The 18,181-nt window shown below is 44.7% G+C and overlaps 1 long non-coding RNA gene across 1 annotated transcript in view; it reads left to right on the top strand.

Moving 5' to 3' along the window:
* LOC123604285 overlaps window positions 1-17,203 on the top strand; it is a 60,227-nt gene extending 43,024 nt beyond the window's left edge. Inside the window, exon 3 of the long non-coding RNA XR_006715281.1 lies at window positions 17,007-17,203. This is a non-coding gene — a long non-coding RNA (uncharacterized LOC123604285). The remainder of the gene's footprint in view (window positions 1-17,006) is intronic.
* The last annotated feature ends 978 nt before the right edge of the window (window positions 17,204-18,181 follow it).

The following is an 18,181-nucleotide window of genomic DNA, read 5'->3' as shown; positions in this document are numbered from 1 at the left end:
GGGCCTACCAGCAGCTCTGGGATCGTGTTTGACTAACCGAATAACCTAGGGGGGAAAGAAAGGAGAGTCTTTCCTTCCAAATCATTCCAGCCCAAATCCCAGTGCTGAGTCTCTTTGGCCAGGCCTGGGCCACGTAGCCTTCTCTTCAGCTGAGAGATGGTGTGTGGGGCACACGTGAACTATGTAATAATGATAGCAGCTAAAATTTATCGAGTACTAATTACATGTCGCCTGAGGAGTCGGAGTTCGAGTTCTATGGTAGATGTGTCACCCTGGGCAGTTTTGTCCCCCCACATCTGAAAAAGATTCACAGCCCGTGTCCTTGATTTGATTTCAGTCACTCCTCTTGACAACCCGACTGAAATGGATTCTATTCTCATTTTACAGATGAAGAAACTAAAGTTCAGGCAGGTTAACTATATTATACAAAACGAAAGAATTCGCAAGTGGTGAACCCACTCATGGGGATTGAGACTGTGGGATTAGGCGGTTCCCCCCAAGAAGCATCAGATGCTCCTTCTGACATTGGAGACAGAGCCCAAAACAAAAACAAACAAAAACAAACAAAAACAAAAGAACCCCACAGAATACAGGCCTATGAAAACTCTATAAAACCATCACTAATACACTCATAAAGGCAAAAAAATATGTTGCACTCTTGTTATAAGAGGGATGATGTAATCATACCTTCAAGAGAATTAAAAAAGAGCCCTTAAAGGTTAAAGCAGGAGCACAGACCGAAAAAGGTACTCTAAGAGTTGGAAGATCAATTTGAGGAAACTCCTGAAGAAGACAAAGGGATGGAAAATAGAGAAAAGATAAGCCTGGGAGGTTCAATATCTGAATAATCGAGTTCTAGAAAGAGAGAACAGAGAACATTTAGGGGAGGCAGCCATCAGTAAAACAATAAAGAAGCATTTACCGGAACTGAAGGACTTGAGGTTCCAGATTGAAAGGGTCTTTCAAATGCCCATAAAAAAGGACGAAAAGAGACCCACCAAGACACATCATCATGAAATTTTGAAACACCGGACAAAGAGATCTTAAAATCAGAGAGAGAGAGAAAGAGAGAGAGAGAGAGAAGGGAGAGAAACATAAAAATCATATATAAAGGATGAGCAATCACATTTGGCTTTAAGAGAAGCCAAGAAAGAGGAAGGCATGGGACTGCTCACAAAGGAATCTGACCCAGAGGAGAGGTGGAGGGGATCCTCAGGGTGAGGGTGATGGGAGAGTCCAGGGGACAGCCATGCACTAGATGCAGAAGGAAACGGTTCAGATTGAAGCACCGTGACTGCAAAGACCTAGCCAGGGCTGCCGCCATTATTACCCTGTTACCTTCACGCTAACCTTAAACCAGGGGTGAGATGCCCAGAGAGTCCAGCCCGAGGTTTTCTCCGTGCTCACCTTATTTTGACCACATGTTGGTGACGTTCCTACTCATTCCCGCATGCCCCGCTGCCTGACGCGCTGCATATATCATCTAGAAATGCTGGAGGGGAAGTCGTGGCAACCAGAAAAGACAGAACGGCCTCTCCCTCTGGCCAAATACCTAAAACCTGGTCCATGCCATGGTGCTGCCACACGTCTCAGCTGTGCTGAGCCTGATGCCCAAGGTTACTCATCCCTTACTCAGTGATTTTCCCATCAAAGGCTTTTGTAAATGCTCAGGGAAGCCGAAGTCAGACAACGGCCTGGAGACTGTTCAGTTTAGCTTCTCCCCCCAGCCTTCTTCCAGCAGTGGTGGTTTTAGCCTCTCCTTATAGTCCCAGATTGCAGCTCGCTGCTCCGATTTTCAAAACTTAGCAATATTTAGGGATGCGTGTGTAGGTGGAAAGCTAAAGAGGGCAAACGGGAATGGTCAACACGAAAGCCATCACAGTGGTTACTGCCGGGGGTAGAGAAGAGACTACTATTTGAGGAGGAGTAAACAGAGCTCTGGAAGGACTGGCCATTCTTTGTATCTCCAACTGGCCCGAGGACTGTCTAGCCTATCATTATATTTAAATGGCACAAGTGATTTTACTTCCTCTTCTATTTGCATGGTGCATGTCACAACAAACCATTTAAAAATCAGGTGCTGTTACTCACTAAAAGGGGAAAGGGACGTGGAAAGCAGAAATAAGAGATGTTCATCCAGAATCGTTGGAAAATGAAAGGACAGGGAAAAACATTTGCATCTGGCCTCTTTGTTGCAAGGAACAGACTTGTTCAATTCAACTCAAGAAAGGAAAGGGGTTGTCTTGAGCCAACATGTGGAATGGACTGGAACGATAAAACTCAGGCAGGTTTTGACTCTCCCTAGAGGCATCTCTGGGTCTCTGTCTGCTGCGTTTCCTATTGGCCGTATAGTAAACCTCCCCAAAATTCATTGGTTTAAAACGACAATCACCATTTATTTATTGGCTCATGATGCTGTAATTGGAGAAGGGATTGGCAGGAATGGCTCATCTCTGCTCCATGAAGTGTTGATGGGCCAGCGTGACTGGGGCTGGAGGAGGTGGATAGCTTCACTCACATGTCTGGCTCCTCAGCTAAGGTGTCCAGAAGAGCTAGGGGTTGGCCAGGCCAATCTTTGCAGCAAGGCTCCTTTACATGGTGGCTCAGGGCTCCAAGAGAGGCAGATCAGGAGCTGTCAGGCCCCTTAAGCACTAGGTCTAGAACTGGCACCATGTCACCGCCACTGCATTTTGTTCTAAGCAAGTCCATTTGGTGAGGGGGAGAAACAGATTTCACCTCTTGATGGGAGAAGCGGCATGTTCTCCCATAGATGGGAAGAGTACTTGGCAGCTGTTTTTGCAAACAATTTGCCGTATCTTTTCCCCTACCCCAGAATTTTGGATCGCGTATAATTTTCATTTGCTATTGCCTTAACTTCACTCATGATTTCCTGTCACCTCCAACTTTCCTGCTAACTAGCAAATACTTTTTGTGTTTTGGGGCGCAAATGCCTAAGAACTGCTTGGTTCGGTTCATCTTTTTGTTCCATGTGAGTGGTCCAACGTCAGAGGCCAACCTATTTTTGTCCTCAAGTTTTAGTTTGAAAAACATTAAGTCTTCAGAATAGTGGCAAGAATAATACACTGAATGGCTATACGCCCTGCACCTGGTTTCACCCATCTTAACATTTGCCACATTTGCTTGATGGTACTTTCTCTTTCTATGAGTATGTGTGTGGAGTTGGTGGGAGACATCATGACATTTTACCCTGGAATATTTTAGCGTATATCTCCTAAGAACAAGGCATTCTCTTACATAACCACAGTCAAATGATCACACTCACGAGATTTAACAGTTACATACGATCGTAACCTAATGTACTACCCACATTCATGTTTCCGCGGTTGCCCCAGTAATGTCTTTTATGTATGATTTTTTAATCCCTTATTGAAACTATGATGACACGTAGAAATTATGTCTCCACACGTGTCTCCTCAATGTACTTTTATTTAGACAAGTTTCCTGGCTGTCTTTCATCTTTTATGACGTTGACTTTTTTGGAAAGCCTAGGCCAGTTGTTTGCACAGCGTCTTTCGACTTTGGATTTGCATAATTATTTCCTCATGGCTAGATCCAGCTTAACTCTCTGTGGTAGGAACAGGTGATGTGTGGCCAGCCAGTTGACTGGCTACTTTTGACAGTTGCCGCATCATCGTCTATCTGTGCTCACTCCCACTGTCCCTTTCCCCACTCCCCTGCCCCGTCCTATCCCAGGTTCCTTAGTCCTGAGACCTGTGGGTGAGTTTGGCCAAGAGAAGGCAATGGCGGATGACTGGAGAGTAGGAGAAAGGGAAAGACTGGAATCTTTCTCCTATTTCTGTGTTCCTGTGAGGTCTCTGTGTCTACTCCTGTGAGTCTCCTGCTCCCTCCAAACAGACCCTCCCGTGCGTTTCAGGCTCCCTGGACATCCTCCTCCTTGGTTCTGGCTCCTGGCTGGCCCCAACTTCTGTGCTCCGATAAAACCCCCCTCTCATGCTGCCCCTTCAGCCCTGGGGAGGCAGTGTCTTCCGGCTGCTTCTAACCTCACCATCCTGTGGTTGGCCGCTCAGCTTTTCCACTTCCTGCGTAACCAATTTTCTTTATTTGGAGCGGAGGGCCCAGGGTCGTGTCTGTTTTCCTGACTAAACCCTGACTAATGCCGATAGGGTGCTCATCCTTGGTCTAATCTGAGTGACGTGTGGAATGGGGTTGCATCGAATCAGCTACGGCAGCATTAGCAGTAGGGGCCCCAAGAGGGGAGAGTCCTTTAGAAGGAGGAGTGAGCACAGTAGCCCCCTTCCTGTGTAGGCAAAGGCAATGTCTTTGGGTGGTAGAATTTTGGATGAATTTTATAGTATTTCTTCTTCTTTTTGTGTTTACCCCAACTAACCTACATTTTCTACGATGGAAATGGATTGTTTGGGCATGGAGAAAAAAATTGCCAGCATGCCACATTTGGGAAACAAGTGAACGAGAACGGTCAACACGTTGTGCGTAACAAGATCCGTCAGAAAATACGGAAGCCGCTAACCCCCAAGAAATCACTTGGTCCCTGAATCTTTTTCTCCAGTTTTACTGAGGTATAATTAACAAATAAAATTAGGATATATTTAAATTTCTTAAAATTTTATTTGAGAGAGGGAGAGAGAGAGAGAGAGAGACAGTGCGAGTGGGGGAGGGGCAGAGAGAGAGAGAGGGAGAGAGGATCCCAAGCAGGCTCCATGCCGCCAGCACAGAGCCTGATGTGGGGCTTGAACTCATGAAACCATGAGATCATGACCTGAGCCAAAACCAAGAGTCGGACCCTTAACTGGGCGAGCCCCCCAGGAGCCGCATAATTGTGATATATTTAAAGCACCCGTGATGATTTTATATACACACACTGTGAAAGATTTTCTGCAATTGGGTTGATGAACACATCCATCACCTCACATACTTACCTTTATTTATTTATTCGTTCTTAGTACAAACACTTGAGTTCTACTCTCTTAGCAGATTTCAGTGACACAATTCAATATCGTCAACTCTAGTCACCACGTTCTCTGTCAGGTCTTCAGCCCTTACTCATGTTATAACCAAAAGCGTGTACCCTTTACCGACCTGTCCCCTCTTGTCCCAACCCCCAGCCTCTGGCATCCACCATTGTCCTCTGTTTCTGTGAATTTGACTTTTAAAAAAAATATTTTTTTTAATTTCACACATAAGTGATAGCAAGCAGTATTTGTCTTTCTCTGCCTGACTCCCCAAGTCTTTTAAATAAAAAATGATAATTCGGGGTGGCTGGGTGGCTCAGTTGGTTGGGCGTCGAACTTGGCTCAGGTCAAGATCTCGTGGTCCGTGAGTTTGAGCCTCGAGTCCAGCTCTGCACTGACAGCAAGGAGCCTGCTTCGGATTCTCTCTCTCCCTCTCTCGCTCTGCCTCTTCCCTGCTCGCAGGTGTTCGCTCTCTCTCTCTCTCTCTCAAAAATAAATAAACATTAAAAAAAATTCAGGGACCCCTGGGTGGCTCAGTCGGTTAAGCATCTGGCTTCGGCTCAGGTCATGATCTCCTGGTTCCTGGGTTCGAGCTCTGTGCGGACAGCTCAGAGCCTGGAGCCTGCTTCGGATTCTGCGTCTCCCTCTCTCTCTGCCCCTCCCCCGCTCGTGCTCTGTCTCTCTCTCTCAAAAATAAACAGGGGCGCCTGGGTGGCTCAGTTGGTTAAGCGTCCGACCTCAGCTCAGGTCACAATCTCGCGGTCCGTGAGTTCGAGCCCCGCGTCGGGCTCTGGGCTGATGGCTCGGAGCCTGGAGCCTGCTTCCGATTCTGTGTCTCCCTCTCTCTCTGCCCCTCCCCCGTTCATGCTCTGTCTCTCTCTGTCTCAAAAATAAAATAAACGTTAAAAAAAATTTTTTAAATAAACATAAATAAATAAGAGAGTATAAGATCTAGAAGAGTAACAAGAAATTTCTCTTGTGAGATTTATACAAAATGCTTATACTCTTCTGTTTATGTGATGTAGTTCATAATACACTTTAATAATTTGAAAAAGCTGGTGCTGGAACCCCAAAAGGGGCAAATGGCTCAATTGTGGAGGGAGATTTCCCCACAACCCCCTGGGCCCACAAAGGAACAAGTCTGTAGCGACGAGGAGAAAACCTCGCTGGCTCATATGGGTGTATTTACATTTAACGGGTGACTTGTGCGATCGTTTGTAAGTATTGGAGGCGTGTTTCCATGTTTTAGTACTTAATCAAATAACCTGAGGGGTTTTGGAAGATGTATTAACTGAGAGGTGGAAGGATTCATAGGGATAGTAAAATAGCTAAGTTGTGGGTTCGACACATGAGAAAATGAGTAGAAAGGCACAAGAAACGGCAGTGGAAAGATTAAATAGGCCCCAAGGCTAAAATAAGATAAAATTGCATGGAGCACCTGGGTGGCTCAGTCGGTTGAGCGTCCGACTTCGGCTCAGGTCATGATCTCGCAGTCCGTGAGTTCGAGCCCCACGTCGTGCTCTGTGCTGACAGCTCAGAGCCTGGAGCCTACTTCGGATTCTGTCTCCCTCTCTCTCTGCTCCTCCCCCACTCACATTCTCTCTCCCTCAAAAATAAACATTAAAAAAATTTTTTTAATAAAAAAATAAAAATGAAACTGCATGAACGAAGAGACAGGAGCCATTGGAAATCAAATGAACTATTGGAAATGAGAAGAGCAAAAAATAAGTAAATAAAATCACAGGGTTCGTCAGGTAGGGCCGGGCTGGACCAGTCAACAAGCAGTTCTCACAGAAGAGCCTGGCAGAGAAAATTCACTTGGCAAGTAAGAAGCCAAGACAAGCCTGCTTCTGCCTTTCATCTAATCCAGTGCAGTCTGGTGCAAAGAGTCTGGAAGAATCAAAAGACACTTTGCTAGATGCTTGACTGTTGCAATGACCATCCACGGGTCATTGCAACAGGCTTTTGACTCCAACCTGCTACTACCCGCCGAGGCCTGAGTTTAGCCGTGGTCTAATCACCGCTCTCGAGTGTATTCACTGGACGCCCAAGGTGCTGTGTGCAGGAAGGATAAGATCGGTAATAATGTTGCCTGAAGGGAAGCATACGGGTCAGCGAGTGAAACAAGTTGACATTTTACCACGAATTACTTATGATGACCTCTCGTAGTGCGCATCTAACGTTGTTACGAGTTTACGAATGTAGAGGAAAGTATCCCGTCAGAGTTACACCTGATTGTCTTTCCCGCCCACACCGAGCAAAGAATGTGTGTTGAAGAAGCGTCCTGGCCCCTGGGGGTTTCCTTCTCCGAGGACAGACGGGGAGAACGTGATCCGGGCTGCGCAGTCCGTAGGCTGGAAGGTTTGGAAGGTGCTGGTGTGGTTCCTGGCCGAGATCTCTTGATTCATTCATTGTTCTATTGCCTTTACCTCCTCCCAACTTTGATCCCGAGTGAGTGTCTCACTAGGACCACATCTACTTTTTGAGAGAGATTTCATGGAAGTTACCCCGCTCTAATGACATCCTCCTGACGCATCAGGAAAATTTGAGCAAACCGGTCCAGAAGGAGAGGCAGAGTCCAGGACCTGAGTGCTGGGCCTGGCCTATGAGCGTCCCCAGCTGGTGCCAAAGCCCGCGAATCACATTCCGGCTCACTCTTGGTATAGTACGTTCTGTGGGTGTGAGCAAATGTGTAATGACATGTGTCCACCATCATGGTAGCACGCAGAGTATTTTCACTGCCCTGGGAGTCGTCTGTGTGCTACTCGTTCGTCCCTGCGCCCCCCAGCCCCGGGCACCCACTGATGTTTTCATTTCTCCAGAGCGTCGCCTTCCCCAGAATGCCGTATGGGTGGCGTCCTTCGGTGCATAGCCTGGAGACTGGCTTCTCTCTCTTAGTAACACGCAGGTAAGGTTCTTCATGTCTTCTCATGCCTTCATGACATTGTTCAGGTTTAGCACTAAACAACATCCCCTTGTCTGGTTGTGCCAGTTTGCTTACCCACACTGCCGGTATGGCCTTGATGTCTGGGGTCGGGAATGTCCCCTCCATCTTCTATCCTGTCTCTCCTACATCCTGCATCTCTAGAGCTGGAGAAAGTTTCACAAGGAGAAGTGAGACATAGACTTTTCAGGACAGCGCTTGCTGGGGAGGGAACCAGTGAGCTGGCACGTTCGGGGAGACCTGATCTGCCGTCAGGGACTTTGAAAGAAGGGTAAAGAGGGATCCTGGCCCAAGGCACGGTGTTCCTCTCCACACGCAGGTGCACGGAGATCCAGGAATCTACCCCCCGCCCCCCCCCCCCCCCCCCCCCCCCCAACGAGCTGATGATCTGATGGGCCTTGGTCTCACTGCTGCCTCCTCATGGTCTCATTTTGGGATTCCCGGGGCTCAAGGCGACCAGCCTGGGACTGACTTATGCAGGTGCACAGGCCTTGGGAAGTGGGAGGGTGGGAAAGGGATCCACCCCATGGGCATCCAGCCCTTAGCGGACCTACACGGCCCTGGGCCATTGTATTCGCACCTGTTGTGCTGCTTCGCAAGCCTTTGAACACAGCAGCCATAGAAGTTTGCAAGGAAAACCAAATCAAGTTAAAGCCTTCGTTTCTGCTGGCAAGCAGGCAGGGGCCAAGCCGTGTTGTCCAGCTCTTAGGAAGGAGGGCGTGACCTGTCCTAGAGCAAAGTCAAAGTGGCTTGGGTGAAGAATACCCAGAGGCAGAGAGAATTCAGCACAAAGGGAAGGAGCCATACCAACAGGGGTGGTGACAAAGCTCAATCATGGCGGAGGGGTGTGTGTGTGTGGAGGGGGGGTGGCTGGCAGGACGGGAAAGGGCAGACACTCCTAGGAGTGTTTGGATGGCTGTGTCAGCAAAGTTGGAAGTGTGGGGCCGAGAGCAGGTGGGACGGGCAGGAGGGAGCCAACTTCCACTTTCTCTTGTCTTTCCATTTCTCTTCCCTTTCCCCCGGGGCAGATACGTCTCCGTCATCCCCTTCCATTTAATATTGCATCGTAAGCTTTTTCCGCGTCACCAAGAGTTTTCTTGATAAACTTTGCAGTGCGGAATGTATTTTGATTGCAGAGAATTTGCAGAGGCAGTCGAGAGAGTTTGCGCACGCCCCCCACCCGACGTGTTCCCAACATTGTATCTTCTTACATCGCTGTCCGCGTGTCAGAACCGAGAAATGGCCGTTGGTACCTTACGATTAGCCAAGCTCCAGAATTTGTGCGGATTTTTACCAGTTTTTCCCATTTATATCCTTTGTAAATTCACGATCCAGCCCGGGACAGCCACGTCGAATGTTCTTGTTATGACTCCTAGTCCCTGTGACAGCTTCTTAGCGGTTCCTTATTTGTCGTGACCTTGAGAGTTTGAGGGAGCCCTGGTTTGAAGTATTTGTAGAATGTCTCTTAAAGTGGGTTTGTCTGATATGTCCTCATGATTAGAATGGGGTTATATGTTTTTGGAAAGACCACCACAGAGGTGATGTACCCTTCTCACCCCATCATATCAGAGGATACGTGATGTCCGTGTGATATTACTGGTGATGTGCCCTTGGTCACTCGGGTAAGGCAGCCCTAGCCAGGTTTCTCCACTGTAAGGTTACTATTTCCCCTTTCCTGACTCTGTCCTGTGGACATCAGTCACTAGGTCCAGCCCATACTCAAAAAGAGGTGAAGGAAATATGCTCCTTTCCGTGGAGAGGGTAGTCTCTTCATAAATTATTCGGCGTCCTGTAAGCAACGTTTGTTTCTTCTCCTCAGCTATGTCTTTACGGAATCACTTATTTATGTCAGTAAGTATTCTTATCTTACACTTCGGGTTACCATCTAACCCTTCGTCGTTTACTTTGTTGCCGAAATTGTCGTAGCTCTGGCCATTGGTGGCCTCTTCAAGGTTGGCTCCCGTGTTCCCCGGGACATGCCCCAGCCTCTTACTTGTTTTTAGTTTTTGAGCACTTCTTGTCTTCTCCCACTATGAGATGCTCCGGGCCCATCTTGCATTTCCTCTGCCCCAGCCCCAGAGTCTTGGATGGGAGGATGATATCGGGAAGCGTGGGTTCCACACCTGTTGTTGTCATTTGTCTGTTCCATTCAGTAGAGTATAACGATTGGTCCAACCATTACGACTTTTACATTTAGGAGGAATTCTTTTTCGTGGTTAAAAAAAAAATCATTTTGCAAATAAAGTAAATTTTTTCTGGGAAGTAAATTTCCAGGAGGAGCATTAGTGGGGGAAAAGGTCGTGTATATTTATTATGTTTCTAGATACTGACAGACACACCGCTCCCATATTATGGTACCAATGCATGCCATCTCCAAGGATTTAGAAATGTACTAGTTCCCCTTCAATGTTTAGGATGAGTAGCAGGGTGTGGAATGAAAACTCTTCTTCCCGTCACTGTTGTTTTAATTCCCGCCCCCCCCCCCCACACACACACCCCTTCCTGGAGACCATGATATTCGTTTCTTGTATATTCTTTTAGAATTCCTTTATGCACAAACAAGCGAAATGAATGCATGTGAGACAGACCAAACTAAGCATACTGTTCTTAAAAAAATTTTTTCTTTAATGTTTATTTTTGAGAGAGACAGAGTATGGGCAGGGCAGGGGCAGATAGAGAGGGAGACGCAGACTCTGAAGCAGCCTCCAGGCTCTGGGGATACAGACATGTTGCCCCGTAGAGGGGACTAGTGTAGTGGGGGACACAAGAACCAAAAAGTACACGCGGCGGTGTGTGTGTGAAGAAATAGCTCTGCTTACGGCACCGAGGGGCATAGAGCAGGGGAGCAGAAAGGCTTCTGAGTCTGGATATCGGAGCAGCCTCCTGGTAGGTTGGCGGGGACGGAGGAGAGCCAGGGAGAGGGCGGGCGTCGCAGGCAAAGAGGCAGCAAGGGTTGCCCTGAGCTGGTGAAACTTCACGGGAATTCGTGAGCCTGGGCCGGGAGGGGACGAGGGGTGTGGTTGCAAAGAAAACGGGAGGCCCCCGAGGAGACCCCGCAATGCCGGCGAGCTCACAGAAAGAAGGGCAGCAGAGATACGGGCGGGGCAGTGTGACGGAGATGCTAAGGAAGTGGAACCAGCACGACTTTCTGACTCAGCCGGTGGTCTTAGGGGGAGAGAGGAGAGCACGACGAGGGGGAGGCAGAGGAGAAGGAGGGGGGGGGCGGACTGCTCCAGTACGACCCCCGCTTCTCAGCTGGGACACCTGGGTAGATGACGGCATCAGCTCCCGAATGCGGGACGCTTAGGAGAGAGGAAAGGTCGGGAAACGTGATACGCTTGGTCCTCGACCATCCCCGCTTCGTGAAGTGCCTCCGGGAACTGGAGAAGAGCACCCCGCGGCCCCCTGCTTTGCACTGTCCCCTGTGCACTGTCCCCTGTGCACAGTTAATTGCTGTCTGTTGAATGGCTTTCTGAATGCACGAATGAATGTTTGGTAACGGGAACACAGCGGCGAGCATCCCCTGAACCCCTCCTCTGGGAGCTTGTTGTCCGAGGGGGCGAACCATGCAGAGACAGCCAGTGAAACAGCGTATTACATGAGGTTGGAAGTGAGGGCAGTTAGGACCCAGGGGAAGGAGACAGTCCTCTGGTGAGTTTTAAGGGACATATATAAGATGGAGAAGAGGAAAAGACATTTCAGTAAGAAAGGAGGCTTTTTTTCAAGAGAGAGAGAGAGAGAGAGAGTGCATGAAATGCCAGGAGCACCAAAAGATATACATATGTTGTCCAGTGTAATTAATTTATTCACTTAAAGGATTTGATTAACTATTGATTGGAAGGAAACAATCATAATAACCATTTTTTCCATATTTTAACAGGCTTGGGACTTAAAACTTCCGACTTAGTAAAAAGTTGTTTTCTGGTTTGCTGAGAGAATTTATATCTATTTTGAATGCTCTTAGTTTTATAGGAAAACTTACAGTTCGATTTTTGATGAAAAATGTCAGTGTAGGGGCGCCCGGGTGGCTCAGGCAGTTAAGTGTCCAACTCTTGCTTTCAGCTCAGGTCATGATCTCAGGGCCATGAGATAGAGCCCTGTGTAGGGCTCTGCTGTCATAGCACGGAGCCTGCTTGGGATTCTCCCTCTGTCTCTCTGTCTCTCTCTCTCTGTGTCTGCTCTTCCCCTGCTTGCACACATGTTTCTGCATGCACGCACATGATCTCTCTCAAAATAAATAAATAAAACTTTTTAAAAAGTCAATGTAAACACATGAACAAAGAGAAATGCAACTGATGGTTTCTAATTCAGGAAAAAAGTGGGGGGGGGGGGAAGGTACTCTAAAAACATGGCAAATTAAGCAGAAAACAATAAAAAGCAAATAAAAGGTGGCAAAGCATTATACTCATTAGAAGATGGAGAAATAAGTCTAAATGTATCAATTTTTCCAATACATACAAAATTACCTGCAAAAAGTTAGAGATGTCCCATTGGATGATAAAAATAAAATCTATGTATATGCTATTTGGAAGAGACTTCTGGAACGACACTGCACTGCAGTGCTGGAAAAAAAAAAAAAAAAAAAAAAAAAAAGGATGGCAAAAGATATGTCCTGTAAACACTGACCCAAAAGTGTGTGGTATAACCATTTTAACGTTTTATTTTTATTTTTTTATTTTTTGAGAGACAGCGCGAGCAGGGGAGGGGCAGAGAGAGAGAGGGAGACACAGAAACTGAAGCAGGCTCCAGGCTCTGAGCTGTCAGCACAGAGCCCGACACGGAGCTCCAACTCGTGAACCACAAAATCACGACCTGAGCCGAAGTCAGATGCTCAACCGACTGAGCCATCCAGGTGCCCCTGTTATAACAATTTTAATATCATGCAAAGTAGAAGGCAAGATAGCACTAATAAGGATAAAAAAAAAAAAGACACCGTGTAATGCCCGGAAGAACCATCACCCAAATAATATAACAATGATAAACTTGTATAGGCTCAACAGTCAAAATATACAAGGCAAAAACTAACAAAACTGGAAGGATCAATGGGTAAATCCTTAATCTCTGTGGGAGAATTTAGGCATGCCTCTTTGAGAATCTGGTAGGTTAAAGCAGACTTAAAAATCAAAAAAGCAACCTTATCTTAACCATAGCTAGCCTCCCAAGGTCCTGGAGACCTTGCTTTTTAAATACGCACAATTCTTCAGACTTACGCTATCCCTGACCCGGACTAACAACTATATAATCGGCTACTCCTCACAGTCCTGGGGCAGCTCTTTCTGCTTACAGGTCCTGTCCCTGAGCTTTAATAAAAACACCTTTTTGCTCACACGCACACACACACACACACACGCACACACACACACACACACATGCATACATAATGCATAAATACATACATACATAAAACAAAAAATAAAAATAAAAATCAGTCACATAGGAGTTGATACTTCTTTAACATGGAAAAAATATATATATAAAGCCAACATCTTTCTTTTTTTTTTTTCTTTTTTTTTTAAAAAAATTTTTTTTTTCAACGTTTATTTATTTTGGGGACAGAGAGAGACAGAGCATGAACGGGGGAGGGGCAGAGAGAGAGGGAGACACAGAATCGGAAACAGGCTCCAGGCTCTGAGCCATCAGCCCAGAGCGCGACGCGGGGCTCAAACTCACGGACCGTGAGATCGTGACCTGGCTGAAGTCGGACGCTTAACCGACTGCGCCACCCAGGCGCCCCATAAAGCCAACATCTTTCTTACTGGGGAAAAAACAGAGGCATTCCCACTAGTTATAGAGAAGCCACAATGGTCCATTATCTTCATTGTAATTTAACAGTGTGTTGGAGATATTAGCCAGCATGGCAGGTGGAGAGGGGTGACAGAAATTTAAAGATAGGAAGAAGTAAATTTATCTTTATTTGCAGATTATATCATACATATCTGGGGGGAAAAGTAAATGGAAAACAAAACATGAAATGGAAATTTAGCAAAGTAGCCAAATATGATATTAAACACAGAAATCAGAAGCCTTCATATAGAAAACAACACCTAGTAGGAAAAGAAAAACAATGGGAGACCACACTTACAATACCAATAAAGAAAGAAAAATTACTAGGGATAAACCGAACGAGAAATTTACAAAACCAACGTGAGAAAATTACAAAATACTTTGCAAAGACAAAAGTCAGGCTTGACCAAGTGGAAAGACAGGTCACGTTTATGAACGGAAAGATTCAATGCCATGTTAATTCTCCTTAAGTTAATTTTAAAAGGTAATGCAGTCCTAATATATGTACAGCTAATTTTGTTCTACACCTAAAAGACTGGTCATAACCTTGTTTTTGGAAGAACTAAGTAGCAAAAATACCCAGAAAATCTCTGAGAAAGGAGTGCAGTGGACCATAGTCATAGCCCAAATACTAAATACATTGTAAAGTCTCCATCGTCAAGATTGTGTTGGCGCACGAGTAAATAAATCAATGGGACATTGTACAAATATAGAAATAGATATAAAAGCATAAGACAGATTATATATATACACAGATTATATATGTATATATATCTATATACAGATTATATATATATATATATATATATATAGATATAGATATAGATATATATAGATATATATATATATCTCTACAGATTGTATATATATATATCATCTACCCTTGTGGAAAAGGACTTTTAAATAAGTGATGTTTGAGACATTTGGATAACCATATGGAAAAAAGGTAAAATTGGAACCATTCTTCAAACCATAAAGTAGGGAAATTTCGAAATGAGTCAAGTAACTACATGTGAAAAAGAAAAAGAACAACCCAGTAACCAACACCCTCCGCCCCCATAAGTGGTAATAGAAAGTGTGGGTGAATTCTTTCACAACCTAGCAGTGGGAACACTTTTGTAACCACGAATAAAACTCAGCAGCTGTAAAAAAAGAAGATGAACTTGACTTTGTAAATACAAAACAAAATAAGCAAACGAAGCTGTTACACAGCAAAACCCCACAAATGAAGTAAAAAGACAAGCGGTCAACTGGGAAATAATTAACAACTTTTGCCACAACAGGCTATTATCTTTAATATATACGGAGCTTTTAAATTTGAGGAAAAAAATACCAGTAACCCTGTAGGAAAAAAAAAAAATGAGTGAAAGATATACACAGAGAGTTTATAGAAAAAGAAATTTAAATAGCCTTTAGATATAGGAAAAGGTTTTCAGTCTTGCTCATAATAAGGGAAATGCGAATCAGAATTACACCAAGGTATCATTTCTCTCCTCTCAGATTTGCAAAGATCCAAAAGCTTGGCAACATTCTGTTGGCCCTCATGCATGTTGATGTGTAGGCAAAATGGGAATGTGGCAATATGTAGCAAAATCATCCTTGAATTTGTCTTTTGAAACCAAATCCCACTTGTAGGTATCCCCTAAGTACTGGACAAAAATGAGAAATGACGTAAGCATAAAACTATCAACTGTAGCACTCCGTGTAATCACAGAGGACTCAGAGGAAACCCAAATATCTTCAACAGGGGACTGGTTATAGATATGGAAATGTCAAAAGTAAAAATACAGAAAAATACAATATTAATAGCAGTAAAAAGGCTGACCTAATCTGAAGATCCACCAGGAAGATGTAGTAATTCTAGGGGCACCTGGGTGGCTCAATCGGTTAAGCTATTATCTTTAATACAACTTGGGCTCAGGTCACAATCTCACAGTTTGTGGGTTTGAGCCCCGCATCAGGCTCTGTGCTGATGGCTCAGAGCCTGGAGTCTGCCTCGTATTCTGTGTCTCCCTCTCTCTCTGTCCCTCCCCCCGTTCACACTCTGTCTCTCGCTCTCTCTCAAAAGTAAATAAATATTTAAAAGTGTTTTAAAAAGAAGATGTAGTAATTCTAAATTTGCTTTGTACAAACTAACAACATGGTCTGAGAATAGGTAATGCAAAAATTGGCATAAGTATAATGAAAAAGAGACACGTCCTCTGTTTTACAAAGAAATTACATCACACCGATCTCAGTAACTGATGCAATAAGTAGACAGAAAATCCATGAGGTTATAGAAAATCTGAATGATATAATTAACCAATTTGACCTAAAACACATTATATCCAAGTGCACGTAGAACATTTCCCATAATTGATCAAATAAGGGCATAAAGTAAACCGCAGTAAACTTCAAGGATTTTAAACGACGCTGAGTAACTTTTCTGACCACAATTGTCTTGTTTGAAATCAAATAATATAATTAGAAAATCTCCAATACATGGAAATGAAGCATTATACCCCCAAAAAAATCATCAAAAAACCATGGGTCTATAAAGAAATGAAATGAAAATTAGAAAAGTATTTTAACTAAATGTAAATGAAAGTATGTATCAAAACCTGCAATTAGAACCACGTTTAAAGGAAGACTTAGAACATTAAATGAAAATAGAAAAAAAAAAAAAGCCCAGGCTCATAGCAGTCTTTTGAGCATCACCTCGTGAAGTTAGAAAAATAATAGCAAGTAAACTCAACGAAAGTAGAAATGAGCAAATAGTAATGAGAAGAAATTAATAAAATAGAAGCAAACTCAAAACAGGGAATATTTAAAAAGCAAGAGTTTGTTATTTTAAAATACTGGTAAAATATATAACACCCAGGCAAAACTTACACAGTAATGAAAATAAATATATTATTGCTAAATGCAACATAGGTGAATCTCACAAATGGTGAGCCAAAACAAAAACAAACAAAACAAAACAAAACAAAAAAACAGCCAGACCAAAAGAACACATACTGTGTGCTTCTAATAATACAAGACTATATATAGTATTAAAAGCAAACTAACAGTTACCTTTGGAGACGCGATTGGAGAAGATGCCAAGAGGGGACTTTTGGGATGCTGGAAGTTTCTTATTTCTTGAAAAAAGACTAGTCCCGTGGGTGTGTTCACCCTGTGATAAGTCACTGACCTGTGCACTTATGATCTGTGTGCTTTTCTGCACGTTACACAGCAGTAAGATTTTGCCAATAAGAGACACGAGTTATCAGAAGAGAGTTGCTTGACAAAATCAATGCCCCCCAAAGGAAATGAGAACAAACCTCTTTCTCCCATACTCTTTCTAGATGCCTGGGATGTGGACAAGATGCCTGGAGATTCAGAAACCATTTGTGATCATGAAGACAAAAGCCACAAAGGACATCAGCCTTGGACAGCCGAACACCTACACCTTATATAAGAAAAATAAGCCACTTGTCTACTGGAGCCATTCTTACTTGAAGCTGACTGCCACTTCAGCTATGGTTTAAGGATTCAAAACGCTTTTTTAAGTAGGCTCCATGCATAGAGCCTGGCTGCGGGCTTTGAACTCACAACCCTGAGATCAAGATCTGAGCTGAGATCAAGAATCCAATGCTCAACCCACTGAGCCACCCAGGCACCCTTCAATTTTTTTTTTTTTTTTTTTTTTTAGAGTCAAAAAAGAAGTACACAATTTCAACATAGAGCAGGAGGGAGCAAATACCAAAAATTAATCCCGTCGGAAACACAGAAACAAGAACACATAGAAAACATTTTGAAATAAAACCAGTGAGACCAGCAAATCTCAAACAAAGCTTTGCTTGTTTATTTTAGACAAAAACGAGAGAGCAAAACTACACTGTATTAAGAAGGAATAAAAGAAGCACTACTCATACAGCATAGGTTTAAAAAAATAAATTGTAAGAATTGTGCGGCAAGGGCAGAAAAGAGGGAGCATCCTCGGAGTCCCTAATTTACAGCACCCACTGTTTGAACCTCATTCATACCTGACAGTACTCGACTTAAGGAATTGGGATTATTGCTTTTATGCCAGCAAACCCAAAGAGTGGAAAAGGAGGCCCACCCGATCTGCAGGTGAGGCAGGGGGACCACACATTTCAATTGTGGGTTTGTTGCCCGTGGTTTAAACGGAGAGCCACCTGGGGGCCAGCGACGGAACAACAGGGGCTGCTGCCGGCCGTCGTCCGGGGATCTGGGGAGACCCAGTGGTGTGGCCTCCAGCCTAGAGCTTTAGCCAAAAGAGAACCCTCGGCCCTCCCTCCTCCTGTTCCGTGGCCACCGCGTCTCCCAGCTGCAGTGGAAGGGGTACCCGGGGAATGCCCACCCTGGAGTGGTGAAGGGCACCCACGGAGCAAGAGGGAAGAACTAAGAGTCAGCGTGAAGAAATCCGCCCAGGATTCCTGCAGGTGTTTTGAGCCTGGTGTCAAGGGGGAGAGAGATTGTTGATGGGAAGTTAGGGGGGTGTGGTCCACGCGGGGTC

This window comes from Leopardus geoffroyi, chromosome E1 (assembly GCF_018350155.1).
Source record: "Leopardus geoffroyi isolate Oge1 chromosome E1, O.geoffroyi_Oge1_pat1.0, whole genome shotgun sequence".
NCBI lineage: Eukaryota > Metazoa > Chordata > Mammalia > Carnivora > Felidae > Leopardus > Leopardus geoffroyi.
Note: the sequence above shows the minus strand (reverse complement) of the source record. Positions and strands in the feature narration are given on the sequence as shown.